The sequence below is a fragment of the Chlorocebus sabaeus genome, chromosome 10, assembly GCF_047675955.1.
Source record: "Chlorocebus sabaeus isolate Y175 chromosome 10, mChlSab1.0.hap1, whole genome shotgun sequence".
Classification (NCBI taxonomy): Eukaryota; Metazoa; Chordata; class Mammalia; order Primates; family Cercopithecidae; genus Chlorocebus; species Chlorocebus sabaeus.
This window is the reverse complement of record NC_132913.1, coordinates 46,788,186-46,807,421: the sequence shown is the minus strand read 5'-3', so window position 1 is coordinate 46,807,421 and position 19,236 is coordinate 46,788,186. Positions and strand designations below refer to the sequence as shown.

At 35.6% G+C, this 19,236-nt stretch overlaps 1 protein-coding gene and 1 long non-coding RNA gene across 27 annotated transcripts in view; one reads left to right on the top strand and one right to left on the bottom strand.

Moving 5' to 3' along the window:
• Positions 1 to 19,236, top strand: part of BAZ2B (bromodomain adjacent to zinc finger domain 2B) — a 409,685-nt gene that overhangs the window by 90,345 nt on the left and 300,104 nt on the right. For 24 of the 26 annotated variants that reach the window (XM_073019726.1, XM_073019727.1, XM_073019730.1 and 21 more), the window contains one exon: positions 4,638 to 4,997. The gene's annotated coding sequence lies outside the window, so the exon portion shown is untranslated. Of the gene's footprint in view, positions 1 to 4,637; positions 4,998 to 5,486; positions 5,845 to 19,236 lie in introns of those variants that run through there. The other 2 variants (XM_038002063.2, XM_073019734.1) reach the window with 1 other exon arrangement.
• On the bottom strand, positions 4,152 to 5,941 carry LOC103217158 (uncharacterized). The gene is made up of 2 exons (XR_490887.3): positions 5,785 to 5,941; positions 4,152 to 5,491 (listed from the first exon to the last, which is right to left on the bottom strand). It is a non-coding gene; the product is annotated as an uncharacterized lncRNA (long non-coding RNA).

Genomic DNA, 19,236 nt, shown 5'->3' with positions numbered 1-19,236 from the left:
GTTGATTCTGATAATCCTATTTTTAAAAGAGGCCTATAAAGCATCATAGCCAGGTTTTAATTCCAGACTACTTTATGATTTGTTTTCCCTTACGTATTCTGGCCCATAGTTAATGACTCCACCATCTACTGTAAGCCAGAAATTTCTCTAGTTCTCTTTCACTCCTTCCTCTTCCTTAATTCTATTTTCAGTTAGTCACCAAACTGAAATTTTACCTCAGAAATATCTGGCTGTAAATCTCCAACGCCACTGTCTCTTACCATCATTCTTATGGACTGTTAAGCAATCCCTTCATGCTGCAGTCTATCATTTGCACTGCCTATACAGTTATTGTTCCCTCAAAACAAGGTTCACCATACCACTCCTTTGCTAGCCTTTGTTGGCTCTTAGGATAAATTCAACCACCTTACCATGGTACTTAGGCCTTTTACTCTCAGGTCCCAGCCTTCACCTTGGTCATGACATCCCTATCATCCCTTTATCTCTGTCCTTCCCCATACTGAATATTCCCGCATACAGAATTTCTCACTAGTGGATAGACACCAGATGTAGTATCTCTGCATATTTACACTTATTGTTTCTTTCATTTAGAAGACCACCTCCCACCCTGAACTTCTTTGCCTGGTAAGCTCTCAGTATATAAGATGCAATTCAAATGGCATCTCTTTGATAAAGCCTTTTCTAGTCTCCCAGTGAGAATTAGTTACCTTATCCTCTTTATTCTCACAAAACTTTATTATTTGTATCTTTATAATGTGATTTATATGAGTCTCTAATCTCCCAGGAATTTCACACTTTCCACATCAACCAAAATGTGAGCTTTTCATGTTTTTCCAGCCTCTAGCATAGCACATAGCATATAGCAAGCACTCAAATGTTTGTTCAATGAATGAAAACAAATAAAGCTTCATTAGTCTGTAGTGACTGAAACAGAAACAAGATATAACAGTGGCCAGCTTGTTATACTGTTGAGATCTCTCGTTTGTTTTTCTTTGTAGTCAGCCTTCTTAGACTTCATTCTCTGTACATGGCAATTCCTTACTCTTTGAGAAACCATCTACAATACCCACAGTAGTAAATTAGATAGCCATCCAACTCTATCTCTATATCTACCTATTTAAGAAGTTCTGTCTTTGTCCTAAAAACAGATGCTGCTTTATAGAAGAAAGTGCAACAATTTAGTCCATATTGGTGGCATAATTAGTCTGTGGGATGGGTAAATAGATATAGAATTTCAGAGTTAATTATTCACTAAAATTGGAAAAGATCTGCTTGATCATTAAATTCTTTCACAATTATGTACATGATGCAGTACTAATATAGATGATGATCTTGGGTAGAAGACTAAGTGTTGTTGGGAGTTAAGTTATTTTATAACTATAGCAATTATTTTATCTGAAGTTTTCCCCCTCAACTGTATGATTATGTTATAATCTCTGAAAAGATCAAGTATGATAACATGAAAAAAGGGAAGGAATCATATTTTTAAAATAATTTAAGCACAATTTCTTAGTAAGAAGGTATCAAATACTTGGAGTAATTCAGTTTAAAATTTCTAGGACATCATTTCTTTTTAAGAAGAATCAGTTTAAAAGTACAGATTAAATTGAATAGTATATCTGAATTACCAAATAATATTAAGTAATTTTAAACATATATTTTAATATAAAATTAAAGTTTTTATTGAGTTTTACTGAAATAGATAAATACATTTATGAATTTGAGATATCTGTCAGTCGTTTACCAACTATTTTGTTAATTATTGATTTCCACATAACTTCACCATTGAGAATGTCACAGATATTTCCTGAAGTATATAACGAGCCCTTCATAATAAAAATATGTTTTAAAATGTTTTTAAAAGACATTAAAATCAAGGTTTTCACTGTCACCCCTTTTCTCCTTTTTTCCAACCTTTTGATGATAAGATTATTTTGTTATAAGTTACTTCCTTGTACAATCAAGTAAAAGACAACTTTGCGTTGTATGTGGCTCAAGCTTGAAACTGCATATACATATTCTTATAAAAATTTTTGAATTATGATTCTAAAATTACTCAGGGGAATGATTTGAGTTTTTATATAGTAATCACTTTCATTACATATATTCTGTTTTTTCTGTTGATTAGACATATTTCCACAATTTAAATTAATGAATTTTATTACTTAAAATTTTTTTTTTTCACAGCTTTCTTTTCTAAAATCCAGGTAATATAAATTACATATCCTTATGAAACCACTGTTTGCAGTGTGGCATCTGCAATGCCAATATTTCAAAATATTATTGGCACCAAAAATTGAACCATGCTTTGCAGTATATTGTTTGAAGTATTTAAGTAAAGGATGTATTCTTAATTATTCAAGTTACAATGTGCCACTTATTTCAAGCAAAGTATATTTTGGGGGAAATCTTTATGAAAATCAAGATAACTTGAATCTAGCACATTTTCCTTATCTTTTCAAAATTAAATATTTTCAACAGTAATGCTAATGATTAGGTAAAGTGTCAGTAATAGATTGTTAAAATATTAATATTCAATACTTTACACATAGAAATATCACTGAATTCTATTTTTTAGTTCCACATACTTAAAAATATTATTTATTTAATGACCACCATTATAGAACAATGCATTAACTTTTTGTATGTGACTTGGGATAGAAGTCTTAGATACTAAGTGCATTCATACTTATATTTTAATCTATATTTTTCTTCTGGAACATTATTAGTAAATTTTGAGATTATAGAACTGTTGACCCAGTCACACATGTACAGAGCTTGGCCTCCGAGTTAATTAAATATGAGTTAATAATATATTATAAGGAAATTATTGTCCTTATTACAGTTATTAGGTAGTTACTCAAATTATAGCTTGAAAGGAATGCAGAGCATGGAAAACTCAGGATTAAATTATGCATTTGAACCTTAGGCCAGTTTTTACTGTAGAGACAGTTTGCTGCTAAAAGAGAAATTGTATGTCATTGAAATTAAATGCTTTTCTGGGGATGGAAGATTCCACTTTTTAATGAAATTACTGAGTGTGGTGTAGTGAAATGATTAAAATCTGTATTCCGGGAATGTGGCAGGGAAAAAAAATCAATAAGTGCTAGCACAGCTTTGCTGCTCAATGTGAATCCTGAGAATGAAATAAACTACTACAAAAATAATAATTAAAAACATATCAGCACATTAATTTATTTAGCATCAGTCTCCTGAGACATCATCTTCACTAATTTTTAGCATACATTTTACTATGTAATGAGCAGCCTTCTTTTCAGATATCCCTATTAGACAGGCAGTATTTCTGCCCTTCCCCCAGAGCTCCTGCATTGCAATCATTGTACTTGCACTTATTATGTTACAAATGACCGAGGTAAGGCTGACATTCTCAGTGCATGCAAAAAGACCTAGTCTGCCAAGCTTTTTTTTTTCCTAATGAAGCAGCTTTGTGAAATCTCCCCATGTGTTAATACTAATGAAGATCCTCCAGCACAATTAAAATCACAGCCAGTGGCTGAAGAGGAAACATAAAACAATAGCATCTTTTAAGATACATCTATCCACAAATGTATAAAATATACATAGATGATCAAATTATTCTCCGATAGCTTAATTTTTACTTACTCTTCATCCTGAAAATTAAATTAGGCAATTTTTAGTTATATGAACTTTGAGAGTTTCTTGTGTTCTGGAGGGAAAAAACGGTACCTCAGCGAACTTATAAAAAAAAAAAACGTATCTTCTTGGCTAATAAAGTGTTATCAAGATTAAGGCTTTCAAAAAAATTGTTTTTTTTTTTAGGAATCTATAGGATGGGGTGCGGGAGGGAATGGGGCACCCATTACTACCAATAACTAAAGATTATTGTATCTTTAGTTTAACTTGATTGGTTGCAGGATTTGGGAATTGGGGTTGGGGGAGTGGAAGGGTAAAAACAGTTGGAAGACATTCTGGGGGTAGACACATAGCATATGACTGCGTGTGTAGTTTAAAGGAGCAAAAGGCTACCAGTCTTACTCATAACTTGATTTTTAAAAAGTGTTCAGTGCCTACAATTTGCTATGCTTTTTTCTAACCTCTCAGAAACTGGAAAAAAAGCTATCGAGATTAACTTTTACAGTGTGTGCTTGTAACTTTAAAGCAATTGACTATTTTAACGTCTTTTATTTAAATTTTATTTTAACTTAGTGCGTAAACATTACAGCCAGTTTAACTTGTTCGTAGAAAGGCAGTAGAATTTTACCCCGGGACCGTCTTGCATCCTGCTTTTTGAGTTTTAACATCCGCGAAATCTCGGCATATTAATTTATTTGGTTTGTAGAATTCTGAGTTTAGGAACAAAAAAAAGTTTAGGTGGAGATGGTAGTTGACCTATGCTCCCTACTCTGTAGCTTTTGTTTTTAAAAAACTAAGTTTTAAGTCCCATTTTCTGTCCTGTCTTCTTTAAAAGCAAAACAAAACATTTTAAGTTTCTTAACTTTTTCCTAGGACAAGGAACGGTGCAAACTCAAAGCTACAGTATTCTTGGAAAGAAGCAGCAACCCCCTCCCTTAGCTCCTTTAGGAGCTGATAGGTCATTTATTATTGGAACTGAAATGGTATAAACAATTCTCTCTCTTTTTTTCCCTTGTTAACAGCAACTTTCATTGTTAGAGAGAGGAGAGAGAGAGAAGCCTTGTTGGTTGACGTCACTTGGTTCATGAAGCCTTCGCCTAGAAGTGAAGCTGCTGAACAAACCTTGAGAAGAATCATCTCCTGCTTCAATCTGCTGCTGGATAGGAACTAATCAGAGAGAGAGAGGCGGAAGACGGAGAAGGAGGGAGTCGAGGGCTTTCCCGATCACAAATCTCACCTCCACTACAACTCTCTTTATACTTTTCTTGCAGAAATAATAATAGAAATAAGGAGGTGGTGGGGTTTCCAAAAATCTTAACCTTCAACCATCTGGGGAAAAGGCAAAAATCCCATCTACCGCAACTCTCAGTTCGAAAGTAAAGGTGAGTTTAAAATCCTCGGGCGTGAGGGGTGCGGGTGAGGATGTAAATTCCCAGTGTTACAAAGCTGGTGGAAACAGCAGCGGAGAAACTGCGCTCGGGCAAGCGGGGGACTCCGGAGTTGCTGCGTGGAGGCGCTCGCCCCGCCGCCCTCTCGCCCTCCGCCGCTGTTTACCCTCGCCGGTCGGTGCGGCTCTTTGTTGTGGTGGCCGGAAGGCTGGGGTGGTTCTCGGGGTCCCAGTGGAGTTTGGGGGAGGAGGCCGCGGAGATGTGCCGTCCTGGGTGGGAGGTGGGGGGTGCGGCCTCAGGAGAACGTAAACTTTATTCCTAGAAGCCGGTGCAGGACTTCGCTGGAGTAGGGCCGCGGGCTGTGCTCCCGGCCGGGCAGGCGCTGCCGCCGCGAGTCCGCCGCCTTTGTGCCGGCCGCCTTGGCTTCGCGTCTCCTTCCTCTTCCCCTTCGGCTTCCAGCGCTCAGGTCGCGGCCAACAGTTTTGCTTCTTAAAAAACCGCCTCTGTCAGCGTTGCGATGGCCGTTCCTACCCCGGAATATCTGCTGTTCCCCCACTCCCTGCCGGGGTAGTTTCTGGATCACCCCCCACCCCCGTCCGCCTCCTGCTGCCCTTTTTTGCCTCCGCCCCCTCTTCCCTCTCGGACTGATTAGCTGCGTCTGCCACCCCCACTCCCCGGCTCGGGCCTCTAGCTCTCCCGTGTGTAGCTGGAGGCTCTGAGTTTACTGAAGATGAGCGGGGGTGGGGGTGGGGCAGGTGGGATTGGGAAAAGATCTGGATACCTGGGAAGGTCTATGTCAGGACGCAGAAGGTTTGAGGAGCATTGCTTCTCATACAGTAAGGTCTGTGCCTTGGTCTCATCTTTTAGCAGTTCTTCCCCGGGAACGACCGCCAGCTCCCAACTCCTCTGCTTCCCTCTTTTAATCTTCTCGTTACCCCTCCCCCCCGCCCCCGTTCTCTTTCGCGGCTCCCTCCCCTTTAAGTAGTTTCACGAACCCCAGAATTGGAATTTGGGAAGGGGAAGGAAGTGTTTGAAGAGCCAGAGCTGGGTCTGTTGTTTGGGAGATTTTCTCTTCTTTTCTTTCTCCCTCTGTATTTATCTTTTGTCTGTTGCTTCCTTATAAAGAGGGAAGCAGCTGCAGTCCTTGGCCGAGTTGTTGAAATTTATCCCTTTGTGTATATTACAATATCCTCCATTTTTTTCCCTGCCCTCTAAACAACAAGCGTTTCGCCATCTTGGGCAATTTTATTCCCAAGTCTCTTTTTTATTTTTGAGGAAAGGAAAGAAGCATTAGGAAGTGTGTCTGGATAAGGCTCAAAGTTTAGGGAATGTTCCGGGGGCCCAGTGACGTCATGTAAACTTTATGGAGAAATTTTCCCAAGAGTAAATTTTTTGCTTAATTTTTCTCCTGTTGTATAGGATTGTGTAACTTACAGGTTACTGATAAGTTGTGTGGCTTATATTTGTGTTTTGCTCTCAAAATGAGTATACGAAGTCTGAGTATTGTATGTTTTGGTAACAGGTGGAAGATTTTGTGCAAAAAATGGTAAACTTTTGTGCGTTATTTGTTATTTACCTAGTTTTTGTGTATTTTTTTCAATTTAAAGGTTTCAACTGTTACCTGTAGTCAGTATATCCCTTTCTTATTTGTTCTACTCTCCCCTATGGATTTTTTGAAAATTAGCTTGGTTAATATTTATGTATGGTTATTTTAGATTATCTGGCTCCTCGTTTATAATAAAATGATGTGAGGGTTTTTTTTCTATTATTTAGATTTTGAAGAGAAATGACTATGGAAAATACGTTAAGATAATGGATTCTTTTAAAATTTAGTAGCAGATATTAAGTCAAACAATTGAGTATTTAAGAGGCAGAATTGATTTTAAAAGATATAATCGCTAGCTATAAACTCTTTGTCAGCCATTATGAACAGATAAACAATAAAAACTAGCACTGTTTTAATTTGCTTGTCTAACATAGTTTTTCGCCTCACAAAAGTTGGTTTGGTCACATGACCAAACTTAATGATACACTGACTAGTATATAAATAAGAGGCACTGTAAATTGAATGGGAAAGTGGAATTCTGTCTCCTGTAGTCATTTTCAGTCAGCATATTTACGTCTCTTCTAACAAGGACATGAAACTGTCTGTATTTAATTTGCATTCTCTTTGTCTTCTGGGTTGAGGGAAAAACACTGACTACAATTAACTTAAAAAAAGCTAATAGAAACAATTCTGAATACATTGAAAAGATTTGTCTAACACACAAAAATTTATGTTCTATATGGTATGTTTTTATTTCTGTAGCAGTCTTTTGGTGTTATTTATCCAGAAATTTGCTTCATGTAATATGCTATATAGAAAGTTGAATGTCTGCCATTTATGTGAATTGTAGGTAGGTGAAAAATGTTTAAATAGTTAAAAGCACATAGAACAGATGGTTCTAAATTATACATGCAACAAAGGACTAGAAGATTTGGCAGATTATAAATGGCAAGCAACAGAGGATAAGCAGTTTAAGAAAATGGTAGTTAAGTACATTTGATGTCTCACACCTATTGTAAACACTGTACATATTATTGTCACTGTGCTGCATAATCAATAATTTGGACAACATTAAGACACTTGTATGGTTCAGATGGAAAAAAGTAATTTTTACAAGTATTTGAAACAAGTGGTTGAATTTAAAATTATTTTAAACCTATGATGATGAAGTTTTTTTTTTTTTTTAGGAAATCAAATTGTATGCTTTAAAAATAAAAAGTTATTTATGAGAACTTAATATTGTGTTCTTACAATGATTGGAGAGAAATAGGAATGGGTACATATTTTAAAATCCAGATAATAGTAGCTTCACTGTTCTCACATATTAAATTAGTGCCGAACTGTAGTACCATTTACTCTTGCAAACACTAATGAAAAAACACTTCTAAACTCTTCAGTCTTGAAAGTGCATTTATTGGAATACTGCTGGCATCATTTATGAAATACTTATTAAGTGAAGAAAGGATATATTTTAGTTTTAATTTTTGAGTTTTGTACATAACAGTATGATATTGATTTTACTTGAATATAGTTTATTTTGAATTTTTAGAATAGATGGATTCTTACCCAGTTTTTTCTTTCTAGAAGAGTCTCTGAGTAATTATATTTAGCATTTTCAAAAAATTTCGAATAGCTTAAAGTATTCAACTTCGTAGAAATTTGTTTTTATTTTTTATAAGCCATTCATTTAAAATGCACATAAGACTGTAATGGAAACCTTAGAATTTTAATTCTGTTGCCCTTTCTCCCATTTCTTTGTTTGCATGTTTATTATAGAACTGCAGTGTAAAGGAGCAGATGTTTTGCCAAACATCCTGATGTGTTGCTTTTTCTTATGGGAGTGCATAACTGTTCCTTCTGATGCATCAACTTGACAGCTGGTTGATTTCATGGAGCTGCTAAGAAGCCATTAGTGGTGTCATTGAATTGAAACAGAACAGTCACTCCCAGCTTGAACTGCAATTGTTAATGTCTTTGTTGCTACTTTTGTGTTACTATACAAGATGTAGGATATCACAGTTGCATGAAAGTTCAGGATTTCTGTCTTATCTCCTTGAATTAGTGAAAGTATATTTTGGAACTTGATTACTTTTAGGTTTAAAGGTTTCTCAGAGAAGGGATTTTAAGTTATAGTTTCTGAGTAGAACTACCAAAAGAAGAAATATGATTTAGCACAAAGTAATATGGTGATTTTGACCCTTAAGAGGAATTATGCCATCAAGTTTTAGTGATTATTAATATATTTGATTTCCTGGGGGATTAATTAAGTTACCTAGTTAGGTATTTTAAGAGTTTTTTTGGTTACATAAAATTAAGTATTTTGTACCATGAAGTTTTAAAAATACTGCTGCCCTGTTTAATAAATGGTAATCCATTTGGCCGTTTCTTTAAACTTTTGTTGTAGGAGGTAATCAGAAAAGAAAAGAAATAATTATTGGGTAAAGAGGCAGTTTTGTATTTAATTTTTCTTTATAATGAGGCTAGAATGTTATTTAAACATTCATACAAACTATGATCTAAAATAATTTACTGTAGACATTCAATGATTTTTAAAAATTGAAATTATGTTTTATTGTTATAACTTTTATTGATAGTTTCAGCTATCATACTAAAATGTGTGATACTAAATATGTGATACTAAAATGTGTGATACTAAATATGTGATACTAAAATGGTGTCATCCCATTGGTGCCTACACATATTCTACTTTTTCTAATTATTTGCATGGTGTTTTTTGGTGGTAGAGGAAATGGGAGGGAGAAAAGAGGAAGAATGAAAAGTGATAATCCCAACACAGAAAAACACATTTAAAAAAAATTCATGTAAATAAGATTTAAGGATGTAATATAGTTTATTTATTACTATGTTAAGAGAATTTTTCTAGTCCCAGTATTTATTGACTTTTAATTTGTAGGTCTTTAGGTGTATTAGGCATTTAAATAATTCTTCAAAGAGCATAACATTTGTAACACTTAAAATAGTTTGCCATTACAAAAATAAAATATGAAATTGATTAGAATATATAATTTGCTCAAAACTTCCTCTACAATATAAATTTTTAACACTTTTAATATGCCACTGATTCCAGAATTATGATTTCCTGAAATCATGAGTTTATAGAGACACTTTCCTTTTAAATAGGTTGTACGTTACTGTGACTAAAACTAAGATTTATATTCAGGCATTATGCTTTCTCAACCCTTTTTATATAGTAGCCATACAACTCCTTAAAAAGAAAATAATTCTATTACCTTTGACTATGACTCAATATTTAAGAAATGTATTTACTCATAACATATTTTTGTTGAGTTAGATATTCATATAAATCAAATTATGGTACATTGACTTGTGTATGAAATGTGAAAATTTTTTTAAAGGACTCCTGATGCTTAGTTTATTTTTAGAGATAATATAGTGTTAATTGTACTACACATAAACATCCTGTAGTTTAAGGAGAAATTTTCAGGCATCAGATTTCTTAAAGGAAGGTAATTCTCAATAGAAAGGTCATTTTAAAAGTTAAAACTTCGATTTACAGGTTTTTCTGTTGACCATAGTAAGTATGAAATTATGGGTAATAAATATATTTAATTCATTTTCAACTGCATATTGAGTTATAAAATATTGGCCACATCTTTATTGAAAACAGGAAAAGTAAATGAATATATATGACTTTTAAATGTTTTGAGTGCTATTTGATTTGTGGCAGTCATGATAGAGTTTGAAATGTAAAATATTTAAAAGTATGGATATTTACAAGTTAAATATTGAGTTTTTAACATTAATAGGGTTTTATAAGAGTATGAGGTGAAAATGTAGTTTTTATTCCACATAAAGTTTTACTATATAAGGTAAGAGTATTTCAATTTGTTTTAAAAGGTAAAGTTAATTTTTAAAAATAGTTTTTGTAATTTATAAAATTCAACTTGTACTTTGGCTTTTGAATGCGTTTCATTCAAATAAAAATTATTGCATATTGGGGATAATAATAATGACGGCAACATAGATATGAACTTTTACTAATTTTGTGTTGTGCACATGTGTGCATGGTATATAAGAAAAAGGAGCATTTGGTTTGAAGATAAATCTATTCTTGCATTGGTACTTCAGCTATGTGTAGACCTAATTGTGTGTTTTTTCCTGTTTTCTCCTCTTAACACTTTTCCACAAACATGCACTCATTAATCAAAGACGGTGCACTCCTGCTGAGGGCAGAGAGGTTCATCAAATTGGCAGTCAGTTTGGTGTAAAGAACGGTGTACTGAAGCTCTTAACTCGCTAGGACATAAATAAATCTAAGGTCTTTGTATGCAAACCCTAGAGGTTAATACTGTATAATTCAATGTCCTGTCTTTGTTTTTATGATTGATGTTTTTAAATGTTTCAAGCTTGGTGAAAGTCTTCTAGTAGGTCAGGTCTGACAATCTGATTGGCTGTAGTAAGAAAGCATTAGGTTGTCAGAAGGACTTTGAGTATGCTGCAGAGATTTTGATTTTTTTTTCCTACGAGATCATTGTCATATTGCCTGAGCTGTTACAGGAATGTACCAATGATTGACATTCCCTGCTGTGATAATGGACCTAGTGCATGAAATGCCAATAGTTTGGTCCTATTTGTTCAGAAGCTTACTGCTATTTGTATCCTTAACAGAGCTAACATGTAGAACAAGCAAAACTACTGGGATTTCTCTGTAGAAATAGTGCTGGGATTTGGCTTTAACATGAATTGGTTGCATATTCATAATTTAAGAACAGCTGGTTACAGCAAGCACATAGTCATTTGCAAGCTATTATAAACCATTCCACTCACATGGAGCCTGTGCTTGGTGATTTTTTTTTTTTTTTATTGATCTACCTGCATTTAAAATCTGGTCACTGCTACTACAGAAGCTCTTCATTTTAGCTGTGTTTGCAACACAGAACAGGTTCAATTTTAAATATTTAATTTAAACTTAATACTGAATAAAATGAAGAAGGGTTGCAGGAAACAAGTGTAAAAGGTCATGTCTTACCTGTCATATAGTTAATCTTGGCCAGAACCGAACAAACCAACCTAGATTTTACAACTATTGTAATTTTTGGAATATGTGTTTTATGATTTTGTCCATAGATCAATAACAGGATTATCCTTGATTTGAAAATATTGCTAATAATATTTTAATAGTTATACATAGTTTTGGGAAACAACATTAACAGTAGATTGTGATTAATTAGTCTAAAACAATGTCATCTAATATGTAGAAAAGTAGTAGTATAATACTTTTAGCTTATGAGTGGTGGTGTAAAGCAAGATAGAAGGGAAAATTGACAGGACTTTATAATTGGATTAGAATAATGCTAATCCTAAAACTGTAGAGTTACTCTAGTTTTTTAGAAGGAATCTAATAAGGAGTCTCTTTTGCATTTTGAGTCACTTTTGGAATATTAAGCACAGGTAGGCTCTTAAAGTATTTAGATGGTATTGGTAAGTTAGGACAGCTATAATAGTTTCCTGCATGTTGTCAGTAATAACTGTAAGGAAAGAGGAGAACACCTTTACATCTCAAGCTTTCAGTGAGAAGGGTGGGAGGAGAAAATGTTAAATGCTATTTCAGCTCTCCTTTTAGGAATCACAGGGAGCTGTGTTTTGATTTGTGTGTGTTAAAATAAGTGAATACCTGAGTGATTTATAATGATGCGTTTCCACACATGGTGTTAGGCTCACACGTGCATGTATGTGTTTGTCCCCACACTAGATGATAAAGTAGCTCTCAGCACTTCAAGGTTGAGTTCCAGTCCTAAGAGTGCATTTTACTCTTTCTTGGCTTCACAAATGGCTGGATAGGTTCGTAATGTAACAGAATATATGGCCAAATTTAATCTAGCTGATAGTAGGCTGTACTTTTTTAAAAAACAATAAATCCAAAGGTTATTAAAGGATGATGCATTATGTTTTAGTTTTGAGTTGCATAGGATCATAACTGTAATTAGTTAACTTCCCATTATTTGAGATTACATCAGGCGTTTTGTAAATTATTTTATGTCCTCTTCTCTCCCTTTTGACTATTGTCCTTTCATTTATTTCTCTGTTCTTTAGCATCTCATCACAGAATAAAGGAAGGAAAATTCAAACAAATCTGGTTTTCCCTGCCTTCCCCACTTCTTCATGAAGAGGAGTTCTTAGTTTTTGACTAAAATGGAGGTTTAGGATTTTATTTGTCTGCCTTTTCTGGTTCTCATTACATAAATAATTATATTTAGAAAAGAAGAAGTGTGAGTTAATAGACTGAATTTTTATTTTTACTTTTTTTTTTTTTTTTTTTGGAGACAGGGTCTCACTTGTTGCCCAGGCTGGAGTGCAGTGGCACAATTCCAGTTTACCTCAACCTCCTGAGCTCAAGTGATCTCCACTGCCTTAGTCCCCCAAGTAGCTGGGACTGCAGGCTTATGCCGCCTTGCCTGGCTAATTTTTGTATTTTTGTAGAGATGGAGTTCTAGCACGTTTCCCAGGCTACTCTTGAACTCGTGGACTCAAACGATCTGCCCACCTTGGCCTCTCAAAGTGCTGAGATTACAGGCATGAGCAACCACGCCTGGCCTGACTGAATTTTTCTATACTGTGTTAGTAACCCAGCAAAACAAAAAATTTAGTCATTGTTTGAAAAAGTGAAATGACTCAGTGACACCCACCAGAGGAGAATTGCACATATTTGATATACTTGTATTCTAGTATTAATAATAGGAAAAGGAGGAGGCATCTACCTTCATTCTTCAAGCTTTTATTGAATGCTATCTCCAAGCATGCTCTGGAAGAGCTATGGATAACAATTTATGAAAGTTCATAATAGGAGAGAGATGGCTTCTCGTTGGATTAATTAGAAAAGGCCCTTTGGTTTAGGTAGCACTGAACTAGATCAAGAACAATTAAATTTTGAATATTCACAGATCAGGAAGAAAAGATCCAAGAAAAGAAGGACTGCATAAGCCCATTATAGAACAAATGTAGAGCTAGAGCTCTATATTAGAGCCAGTCCATTTGACATCTGGGATGGTTCTGCCTTTTCAAGGTCACCCCAACCCATCCATGCCTCTTCCACTAGAAGGAAAAGAAAATGTCATGGGATCCTTCCTTTCCTCCATTGCTTTCAAAATTGACTGCTTGGCTTTTTCTGGAGAAGCTGGGTTAATCAGTTTCAAATCCTCCATTTCAATGATAGGCTTCTTTGTGGAGGCCGGGTTAAAACTGACAAAACCGCCCTTTCTGATCAGAGGTATTTAAATCTTCTGTTTTGAGATTAACCAGAATCCCTCCCTTCTCCTTGGTTCTTTTCCTATGCTTTTGTGAATAGTTTTTCTGGAAACCTAGTACATGATCACCCCTGCTAAGAACATTGAATAGGCCGGGCGTGGTGGCTCACAGCACTTTCGGAGGCCGAGGCGGGCAGATCACAAGGTCAGGAGATCAAGACCATCATGGCTAATGTGGTGAAACCCCATCTCTACTAAAAATATAAAAAAGAATTAGCGGGGCACAGCGGTGGGCGTCTGTAGTCCCAGCTACTCAGGAGGCTGAGGCAGGAGAATGGTGTGAACCCAGGACGTAGAGCTTGCAGTGAGCAGAGATTGCGCCACTGCTCTCCAGCCTGGGCGACAGATCAAGACTCCACCTCAAAAAAAAAAAAAAGAACATTGAGTGGAGAAGAGAGGGTGATATATGTGTATCCCTATTCTCCATGATGATGGCTATGGCTCAAAAAAACACTTTTACTTCTTTTAGTTCCTTTGGATGAATGCAGAAGACAAGCAGACTGCTGGATTGCTAGTAATGGGCGTATCTATAAAGACAAAAAGGAGGGCCGGGCGCAGTGGCTTATGTCTGTAATCCCAGCACTTTGGGAGCCGAGACAGGCAGATCACTTGAGGCCAGGAGTTTGAGACCAGCCTGGCCAACATGGTGAAACCCTGTCTCTACTGAAAATACAAAAAGTATTTTTTTGAAGCACAGGTTGCAGTGAGCCGAGATAGTGCCACTGTACTCCAGCTTGGGTGACAGAGTGAGACTCCATCTCAAAAAAAAAAAGAAGCACGATTCATAGCCCCTATTTTCATAACATCAATACTGGTTTTCACTAAAAGAGTATGCAAAAGGAAAGATTTAAAAAATTTTCAAAACACAAATATATGAAAGATCTTTTACATAATGTCTTGGCCAAGGACAATAAATTTTAGTCTTTTCCTAACTTCATTATTACTACATCATAATAATGATGAAATTCATTATTACTGCATATTAATGAAATGTGTTTTATTTGCAGTATTGTGATGAACATTTACTTGCAAGAGATTTGTCATAAGAAAACCTTAAAACTTTTATGTAACCATTTTTTATCTTGTACAAGGATAAGTTTTGAGGTAAATTAATGATGGAAAACAGTGGAATAAAAGTTATCTAGTGTCTAAGTTTAGTTCGAAGCCATTCTTACTATCTTTTCTGGTTTCTATGATGACATGGTTGTTGATACATGCTTCTGATCTTTGGGTAATGTCTTGCTGTTAACATAAACCATTGTGATGACATAAGAAGTACCAAAACCTGTCTTCAACATTTGAAAAAGTCAGGAGCAGCCTGTATGTAAGTCACAAAATGACCTTTTCTTCCTCTCTGGGTTGTTAGTGCAGCATGCTGAAAAAAAAACAGGTCTGCAAGACAACAGTAACTGACAGAGGTGTGGGTCAAATCTCTTTATTTTAAAAGAGGAGTTACTTTGGAGCCAAAGTTAAGTGTTCTTAGGGTTTGGGCAGAAACAACAAAAAAGGAGACAATTTTAAATAAGATTTCTAAATGCAGTCAGAGTGGAGCATTGTTAGGTAATCAAATCCTCTTGGAACATATCAAGATTGTGTCCATAGTGGTGTAAGTATTTTAGCATTAAATTTCTGTGCCTTGTCATTAATATTTTCTGTGACTTGTTGGGAAAATAACTTATCTGTAGTCATGCCTTGGGGATTTGAAGTAAAAAGTTGAAGGGTTAGGGAAGCGCAGTGTAAATGGTAAACACTTGATCCAGGAAGAGAACATGTAATAACATTGGACAGTTAGATAAAAGCTGTCTTTGCCCTTTCCCCTGCAGAAAGCCTGTTCGTAGGCACACTTGCCAAAACTCACAAAAGAGAAGAATTGTTTTAAAAAACGTGAAAATGTTTTTGTACTATGTGTGAAATGGGAAGGTAGGAATAAGGCATGCCTGGGAAGAAAAGCTAAATTGAATGTGACCAGAATTTTACTGTTTTTAAATTTTCATTATTATTAATTTTTTAGAGACAGGATCTTGCTCTGTTGCCCAGACTGGACTGAACTGGGCACAAGAGATCCTCCCATCTTAGCCTCCTGAGTAGCTGGGACTACAGGCATGCACCACTCAGCCTAGCTGGTTTTTTTTTTTTTTTTTTTAATAATGAAATGTTCTATGATGTAGTACCTTGAATTTGACCTTTTGCATTTTAATATGAAACACCTTTTGTGAAATAGATTATTTTTGCAAATATTTTATTTGTTCCAAGTAACATTTAATATATTGCAGGTACCAACTAAAGTAATTACATGTACATGGGTAAAAATACATGTTTGTTTCTATATTTATAATCTCAGCACTTTAAAAGTGAGCTAAAAATAATCCTACAGCTACCCATGGAAATAAATAAAAATCATCAAGCCAGGCACAGTGCCTCACACCTGTAATCCTGGCACTTTGGGAGGCCAAAATGGGAGGATCACTTGAGGCTAGGAGTTCAAGAGCAGCCTGGTCAACATAGCAAGATCTTGTCTCTACACCAAATTAAAAAAACAAAAAACAAAAACCAGCTGGCTGCGGTGGCATGCACCCGTAGTCCTAGCAACTTGGGAGGCTGAGGTGGAAGGATTGCTGGAACCCAGGAGCTCAAGGCTGCAATGAGGTATTATTGCATTCTCCAGCCCGAGTAACAGAGTGAGATCCTGTCTCTCTTTCTGTCTCTGTCTCTCTGTCTGTCTCTCTGTCTCTCTCTCTCTCTCTCTCTCTCTCTGTCTCTCCTCCCCCACCCCCATCCTATCTCTCTGTCATACACACACACACACACACGCAATATATTGTCAGTTCTTTAGATTTTTTTTTTTTTTTTTTGAGAGCAAGTCTCGCTCTGTCACCCAGGCTGGAGTGTAGTGGCATGATCTCGGCTCACTGCAAGCTCCGCCTCCCAAATTCACACCATTCTCCTGCCTCAGCCTTCCCAGTAGCTGGGACTACAGGCCCCCACCACCACGCCCGGCTAATTTTTTTGTATTTTTAGTAGAGACGGGGTTTCCCCACGTTGGCCAGGATGGTCTCCATCTCCTGACCTCGCGATCCGCCGGCCTCGGCCTCCCGGAGTGCTGGGATTACAGGCATGAGCCACCATGCCCGGCAGTTTTTTAGATTTAAAAGTAATTTTCCTACTTTTAAGCTGAAAAATGCCCTCCTCACCAAACTTTTTATAGTTATTTCTCATATTTTTAATGTTTTGACATTTAATGATTTTGCATTCCTTTCTGCTAGTAAAACTGTCCTTTTATGCTCATATTAAGGCCCAACTTCCCATCGACACTTACTTATACCGTATTTTCATGTTATATTGCATTCTCTAAAACTTCCGTTATAAGGAATGTTGAGTTAGATAACTAAAGGTCAGTTTTTTAAAGCATTGTCATGTTTTGGTTGTAATTTTGTTTTAACCTCTTGTGATAGGAATCTTTCAAAAAAATACCAATTTTATTAAATATATTGAGAGTATTCAAACTGCTTTCTTTGATAAGGCAGGCTTATGCTGGTAAGTAATTCTATTACATTTTAGATGCCTAAATTAAAACTATTTGAGTATCAAAATATTTTACTCTATAAATATGTACAATTATTATGTGTCAATTAAAAATAGCTGGGCATGGTGACTCACACCTGTAATTCCAGCTACTCGGGAGGCTGAAGTGGGAACATCACTGGAGGCCAGGAGTGTGAGACCAGCCAGAGCAACATAGTAAGACTCCCATCTCTAAAAATAAAATAAAATTAAAAATACACATATAAGAAAGGGAAAAAAACTACTTGAGAATATAACTTTGAATTAAAAAAATAAATTCCCATATCATATTTGTGTCATTTGCTTCTTTATGATAAAAGGATATATGCAGCTGTACAACTTGCCAGTTACTTATTCCTTCTTACAGTTAATCATATTCATTGTCCTTTGACTTTTCTTCTTTAAAAGTGTATTTCTTCACTATAAAATATTAATAAAAGTTTAAAAAAACAGAAAAGCATTAAGATAAAAATTTCATATGTTCACAATTCTATTATTCACAGGCTACTGTATGCATTATTAGTTTGTTTTATGTTGAAATGAAATATTTACTGAAATGAAAGTGTTCATTAATGAAACAGCAGGTTGGTGTCGTGAACCTATCCCTGCAAAAGATGAGAATGACAGGAGTGGGCATAGAGTGAAATGCTTCTGTGGTATTACCTAAGAAAGAACTAAAATAATCCACTGGATTAAGTGACAAGGACATTAGTGACCTTGGCATTAATAGTTTCAGTGGAGTGGTTTGGATTAAAGCTATGGAAATGGAAACATGTTTAAATAGTTGTGGGGTATTTTTTTGTTTTTTGGTTTTTTTTGTAAGGAGCAGGAAAAGAAATTGGGTAGTTTCTGGGAAGGAAATATAGGAAGATGTTTTTTGTTTTTTGTTTTTTTTTTAAACCAGGGACTGAAGATATAGGGGCAGAGGATATAATTCAGAGATTCTGTGAGAAATGGGAAGAAATGGGTTCCAGACCCATGTCAGACTGATTATCATGAACTGGAATGAGGGATACTCTTGTATTGTAACTAGAGGGAAAGAAAAAATGTGGGAATGCATAGTAGTGAAATTGGAGCTTGAGGAAAGAAATTTCAGAGAGTTCTAGTTCCAAATGTTAGCACTTCTTTTAACAGAAATGCCTCCTTATGGCATTTTAAATAAAACAAGTTTTAATTTCCATTTTTAAAATGTAAATTTATGTATTTTTACAAAATGGCTGTTACGTAGTTTTTGCATTCTTCATTGTTTATTAGCTCTTTATTAGTTATTTGGATTATATCATGAGCATTTTTTTGTCATTAAGTATTTTAAAAGACTGCATAATTATCCAATCTTAGGACATTTAAGTTTTTTTGTTTTTGTTTTTGTTTTTTATGAGAAGGAGTCTCGCTCTGTTGCCTAGGCTGGAGTATAGTGGCACAATCTCGGCTCACTGCAACCTCCGCCTCCCGGGTTCGAGCAATTCCCCTGCCTCAGCCTCGTGAGTAGCTGGGACTACAGGCACATGCCACCACACCCAGCTAATTTTTGTATTTTTATTAGACATTGTGTTTCACTATATTGTCCTGGCTGGTCTTGAACTCCCAGCCTCAAGCAGTCCACCCTCCTTAGCCTTCCAAAGTGTTGGGATTATAGGTGTGAGCCACCGTGCCTAGCCTCACTATATGTTATTATATGATGGAATGAAATAACATCAAACATCCCTTTTTTTATTCTAAGTTATTTCTGTAGAATTCATTCTTAGCGATTGAATTGTTAGATCAAAGAATATGAATATTTTATATATAGTGGTATTCTGGAAAATATTAACTGGTTTGTATATGTGGCAAAGAGCCTTGA